The following is a 7,088-nucleotide window of genomic DNA, read 5'->3' as shown; positions in this document are numbered from 1 at the left end:
GCTAGAGCAGTAACTATCAGGGACCCGGGTTCTTTGTCTTTCTGCTGTGCCATCCTTAAATGTATCTCATGAGCATCTCATGCTCTTACCTCATGGTCCCAAAATGATTGCTTCACCTCAGGGCAGGAAGAAAGAAGGGCAAAGGGGCAAGAGCTTTCTCCTACCTTCCTTTTTTTCCTCCAAAAGGAATATCCTGTCAAGAACTAGAAAGGGTCTGAGATTTCAACTTACTTACAAGCTAACAAATTAGCCTGCCATGGCTTCATGGATGCTGGCAGAACACACAAGGCTCCTGGATCAGAGACAACAGACTTGTTACAACATAGCAAGCAGTATAAGCATCAGCAAATTTGTGGTAGTTCTCATTGCCTTTCAGTCCCACTGAGGCAATACAGATTGGCCCCCAGGAATGCTTGCCCACTTGGTGGGTTGTCTTACAGGAGAGGAACCTGAGCTTAGGTGCCCGAAATCTTCTATAATGGGCAGTAGGAAGGCCTGCCCTTTGCTCTAGAGTGAAACATTGTTTTTCTGTCTTCCAAGGCTCTAGGCAAGCCTCCCCATTGCTCTGGAGAGACAGTACCTCAATCTTCCAAGGTTGTATGCCATTCACACATCCTTGGGAAGATACTTGGAAACAAAAGATAGTCAATGTCTCTGCTTGTAAGATATACAGAAATGAAAGGGACCATGGAGAATTGTCTTCTAACAATATCCTCCTCAGGGCCTTCTGCTTATATATTACTGGCCAGAACTACATCATACGGCCACCTCTAACTCCAAGGGAGGCTATGAAATTGAGTATTTTTAGCGGGGTACATTGCTGCTGTAAATAAAACTGTGGTTCTGTTAGTAAGGAAAGGCAAGCAAGGGATGAGGCTTTGCAAGAACAAGGCAAAACTGTGCCGAAGTGTTTTTATCTATATGACCAAAGCCTTTTCTCCATTGCATAACAAATGTTATGACACTTAACTTACTGATCCTGCAAGAAATAATTTGTACAACTTAGACATAAGAAAACTCCCAGTCAAGTACCATTTTACAAATTTCAGATGAGCTATTGGTAGTTTAGTATAGAATTTTAATGTCACAACTGCATAATATCTCAGTGTAAAAAGCCAGTAATTCCTCAGAACTCTCCCCATTTATAAAATCTGTATTCGTTATTTTTACAGACCATTTTTGGGGCATGAGAATTAAAAAGTCTTCTGAGAAAACATTTATGGCATGAAATTTCCCCCAATCTCAGTGTCTATAGCATAAAGAACATGTTCTACTTTGTGAACAGATAGGTGTTTGGTAAGAGGTTTATAAATATACCTTTGCTGCTTTCATTTATTTTAAGAGGATTTTTTCACCTCATGACAGTCATTTGAGACTGGAAATGTTACCATGGAAACCCTGCTCCAAAATGCTGATTGCCAGTGAATATTGATCTGTAAGCATCTTGGCAGCTTTCACCAGTGTACTTACCTGCCTAACATGAAGGAGGCTTTGCTCAGAGCACATTTAGGTCAAGGAGTCCACACCCAGTGGTGGTTAGGTACTACAAAGGACATCTACTGAACTTTCCCAGGAACCAATCTAAGGATCCCACTGAAAATCCTGGCCCAACCCTGGCTTACATTTCCACTGAAAAAGAGAGGGGTAAACCTTTGTTTGTTCCCATTTCAGCTGCACTGGGAGAGTTCAGAAGCTCAGTCAAGGTGATACATGGGGCATGGAGGGAAAATTCTGGATGTGAATGGGCATGCCTTGCCCAGAGGCAAAGAAATTTGCAAACTACTTTTCAAAGCCCTTACTCTATGATTTTGAAATAAAAATGCTTCTCTCCCAAAAGAGAAGGAGAGATTTTAATCTGGGCAGTGCACTGGGAACTTAATGATTGATCCAAACCAGAGTCCTGGGGGATGGTGAAGATAATGATTATCAGGGCTGGAGCAAGGTGAATCACAGATGGAGTCCACTCCTCTTCTCCATAAACCTGGAGAGCCTTTCCCCTTCAGTGGGGTTTTGTGTATGAGCAAGGGGAAGCTTGTTGGGGAAAGCAGCTTTGAAAACTGAATTCTCCTTGCCAAGAACTAATGGACTGTCTTCAACATGCATGAAAATATGTTCTGCCTGGTGACCAGAGAAGCCAAAATGAGGCCTCCACAGATGTAATCTGCCATCACTCTCTCTCCATGTGGGACGATCTGGATGCACTTATTTTACTCTTTGCTGTAACTAAGAAGAAAACAAACAAAAACCCTTGCAAAAGTCCATTGAGACAACAGTCGGTCCCAAAAGAGGAATTTGAACCAAGATAACATGAGTTACCTTTTATCCACGTGTTCCTGAAGCCTGACCACTAACTGTTGAACAAATATGCTCTACCCTTTCACCATTGCATTAAAACTTAACCAAGTCAGAATAGACATTGTATAATTAAAAGAATCTACACTTGTACACACACACGTCTTTTAATATGTTGAGAACTACAGACAGAACTAAAGAATCCCAAGAGCAGGTGCGACATTTCACTTTCTTCTATCTTTGTCCTGTGTTTGGAGAGGCCACCATGTGTTGTGGTGAGGTGGAAATTTAGGGAGAAAGTGTAACAGAAGAAATTGCTCACCCATTACTTGCAGCTATTGCTGCCTTTATGGAGCCTGAGTATGAGCAAGACACTGTTCTTCAGTGCTTTACAGGAGGATTTCATTGAATGCTCGTTAACTGGCCTATCAGGTGAATGTGATTATAATCCCCATTTTACACTTGTGGGAAATTAGACACGGAGAAGTTGAGTGACTCACCCAATACCACAGAGCTAGGACCTATGCCTCTTGAGTAAAATAATAGACATGTCCCCACTTGCTTAGTGGCTCTGGGTACTCTGAGTAAAATGCTATGGTAGGAAGGGCAGAGGAGATAGAGCTGCAGTGTGCTGGAGGGGACAAAAAAAGGGAGGCTCTGAAGGTCAAGGCAAAGGCAGTATCTCCAAGGATAGCGCAATCTCTCATTGGTGAGGTGTTGGTCAAGTTCCCCAGCCTCAGAGGCCTGTCCAGGGTTTCTTGCTTTCAGGGTCACGTTGCTCAACTGCCCGTAGGGTGCTGCAGACCTGGAAGGAAGCCCAGGCTGTAAGGCTGCCAGCACCTGGCTGGTCTTCTACTCAAAGACAGAGGAGAATGTCATTCCTCGGTAAATTCTCCTTCAAATGACCTTCCTGAGATAAGCCCTGTCAGTTTCAGAGTCTGCCCTCCTCAGTTTATCCTCTCTGGCTCCTCTGATATCCAGCCAGTTCCCCTGATGTCCTTGGATACTGGGAGCTGTGTTCCATGGGGAGTGGAGTCACGTGCACTACTCCTTTCCCACAGGAGGCTCGCATGCCAGCAGTGCGGAGACACGGCGCCTGAGCACACTCAGCTTGTCAGAAAAATGCACCTCTTCTTAGTATATGATGCCTGTTTTCCCCAGAGAATAAAGCTCTGTATAATCCAGACAAAAATGGGAAATGTTTAGAATTGTGATGTCACTGTCTCTTGTTGGAAATTAAAAAACACAGAGGACATATGCCAACACCTTTCTTTGGAATTTCTTCACCTGCCCTGTCAGTATGGTAAGAGAGCCTCTTAGCTCTCAAAACCTTTCAACATTTATCATTTGGTTGTTAAGATGATGGTCATCTCTAGCCTAAAATACACATTATTACAATCATCTGCTTTGAGAATACACAGGTAGCTCTAATAAAAGAGATGACTAGATCAGTTAACAAGCTTTCTAAATCCAAAATCAAGCCCTCTTGTTTAAACCTAAAATATCAGGTCTCAGAGGTTAATTTAGTGGATTAGTGTGTCCATTTTTCAGCATGAGGCATCCTTTAGAATGGTGAATTTGATAATACACAGTCCTGGAGTGGAATCTCAGCCACTGAGCCACATGAAGCCATCTGAAAAGGAGCAGCATACACCCAGCCTCATGTCACACCTACACTCACACCAGTACTGACCACCACATATCTTCCTGAGGCTTGGCCCACCCACCAGTTCAGCCAAGAACTATCCCATTGTCTTCCCAATGGGTTTCAGCCCTGGGCAAGTTCTCTGTGGATTCAATGTGACCAAAGAAAATGACAGCAAAACGTTCTTGGAGTGAAAGGGTTATACCCAATTTTATTTCCACAGTGGCAGGTCAATCACTAAAATCCTGTTCACTCAGACCGAGTCTGTATGGGGCAAGCCAGTCTCTGCCTCTGGGCCTCTCTGCCCACACAGCTGTCCTCTGGGGCCTCTCTGCCTGCACAGTCATCCCACACAGCCATCCTCTGGGCCTCTGTCCTAGGTGCTGCCACCACTCCAACCTCTCCTCTCCTGCAGCCTTGCAGCTCTGCCACCGTGTCACCCAGAGCACTGGGCGGAGCTCCTTACATAGAGTCAATAGCAATGCATTGCCCACACGTGCATAGTGAGCTAGCCAACCAGGGCCAGGTGAGAATCCTGGTCACAGGAACTTTCGTTTTATCCACACTCCACCCCTCCAGGATTCTCTCCTCTCAATCTGTGTGCCCTCAGTCCTCTGCAGTGGTCCCTGGGCAAGAAAGCTGGAACATTGTAATCAAACTCCACAACAACATAATACAATATACAAACAGCAGAAACTATAAATTATAATAACCCTCAAGCCTGAGCAGATCCATTGCCACTAAGCGGTCATCCCGGCTGTATTCAAACCAGTTCTATTCAAATGAATTAACCAAAAGAACCATGGGTGGGCCTTACAATACCTTCTTTCTCCAGTCTCTCCAGCAAAAAGTCTTGCAGGCACACAGGCCAGAGTTGTGACTCTGTCTTTGATCTCTGCCTCTTTGGTCTTAATGGCTGGAGCTGCTGCTCTGGTTTCAGTTGTTGCCACAGCTCTAGTAAGATCCTATTTGACTTCCCATCTAATTTCCTTCCATCTTCTCCTGCCCATATTAAATCAACCCATATCTGGGTCCTCATAACCTTCATGGAGCCCTTTAAATTCCTCTTGTGAGTAGCAGACCTTATTTCTTTCTGTGTTCTCATTGCTTCAGCCTCTCCTAAGTCTGCTACTGTACGTGTCACCTCACTTATGGGATGCCCTAAGTGAGGGGAAAGAATAGCCACCAGAGACCCAAAGAGGGATGTGGGAGCCATTTGAAGCACAATATTTCTCATCCCATTAGTGAAAATCTCTTCATCTGGGCCATAATTCTCTGGACTATAGATGGCATTTTTTATGCCTAGCTCTCATAACACCTGTTGGACCTCAGCATATGTCTGCCATCTAACAGGAGAGGATGGCCACTCACCCAGATTGGGCCACACAGCATGAAGTGCAGCCATAAGCCAATTGAGGAGGGAGTGATTCCCTGGGGTCTGATGTGCATTTTGTAACTGCTGCCTCAAGGCAGGCTGAACCATCAGGGAAGCCATCTTTCCCATCTCTGATCCAAACAGAACAATTCCATCCACCCCTAAGTCCCACAGACGCAGGAGCCAAGCTGATATTGACTCCGGGGGCTTCTGCCTAAACCGGGAGTGCAAATCCACCAGCTCAGCCTGAGTATAGGGGTGGACCATAGAGTGCTCCATGACCTGTGGAGGGGGCTGCACCTCTCCTTGGGGAACTTTCAGAGCTGCTGGGTCTTTATTTTCTTTACAACCACTGGGTGTGCTTTCAACACAGGAGGGGTCAGTGCCTCGGGCATCATCCCTTCATCCTTCCCCAGCTCCTCCATTTCCGGGGCTGATGGCACCTTTCTCTCCCCTTCCCCAAGTGCTTCCTCTGCTACAACCTTTACCTTTTCTACTGTGCCTCGCAGCAATGCTCGCTCAGTCTTCAGCTCTTTTACCTTCACCTCAATGCTTTGCAGCTGATGTTCTCATGCCACCTCCATCTGTGCTTCCCTCAGGAGTTTGTTTTTTTCCTTGATGGCCTTTTCCTCCTTCAGAGCACCTGGCAGCACTGCTGTCTCATTCTGTAAGGAATCTTTTACTTCTTCACCTTGCTGCCGGTGTTCTCATGCTGCCTCCTCTTGCATCAGTGCCATTTCCTTCTTCAGGGAATACACAGAAGTTTGCAGCTCACTTTCTTGTGCCACCATTTCTTGAGTATTTTTCAGAAGCATGTCCTTCTCTTCTGTAGACTTTTTTAATACTGTGAGAAGCAGCCAACCCACAGTCCCCACTGCCTCACGGGCACTCTGTCTCTCAAAAGACCTACTTATTATACCAAGGGCCACCCCTACTGCCTCAGGTATCACCTCCACTTGCCTCCATTCCTGGGTGGGGCCCAGTCCTCTAGGAGGCAAGCAACCTCAGACCACGTACCCATCTGGGGACAAACCACTGTCTTCCCATTCATAGGGGCAGCCTGCTGAAGCACCCCACCCATAAAGGCAGCCTGTCTTTTTCCTTGGTCAACAATGAACCCTGCCAACTTTGCCAATTGTCTTGCCAGTGGGTTTCAGACCTGGGCAAGTTCACTATGGATTCAATGTGACCAAAGAAAATGACAGTAAAACGTTCTTGGGGTGAAAGGGTTGCACCCAGTTTGTACCCAACTTTATTTCCATGGTGGCAGGTCAATCACTAAAATCCCGTTCGTTCAGAGTGAGTCTGCATGCAGCAAGCCAGTCTCTGCTTCTGGGCCCCTCTGCCCATACAGCTGTCCTCTGGGCCTTTCTGTTCACACAGCCATCCTCTGGGCCTCTGTCCTCGGCACTGCCACCACTTCAGCCTCTGCTCTGCTCTCCTGCAGCCTTGCAGCCCTGCCACTGTGTGGCCCAGAGCACTGGGCGGAGCTCCTTATGTAGAGTCAATAGCAATGTATTGCCCATAGGTGTGTAGTGAGCTGGCCAACCAGGGCCAGGCGAGAATCCTGGCCCCAGGAACTTTCATTTATCCACACCCATTTTCAGTCATTAATGATAAAATGCACCATAAGACAGGGCAGTGCAACAGTCCCTTTTCAGTCACGATAGATATGGATGTCCCAACTCTGATGAGAAACATTTGTCTGACTTCTCTTACAAGGACCAGAGAGAGAGAACTTTCTCTAATTGATCTGTTGAAATATTTATGTTTACT

This window comes from Manis javanica, chromosome 8 (genome assembly GCF_040802235.1).
Source record: "Manis javanica isolate MJ-LG chromosome 8, MJ_LKY, whole genome shotgun sequence".
In the NCBI taxonomy this organism is placed as follows: Eukaryota; Metazoa; Chordata; class Mammalia; order Pholidota; family Manidae; genus Manis; species Manis javanica.
Note: the sequence above shows the minus strand (reverse complement) of the source record.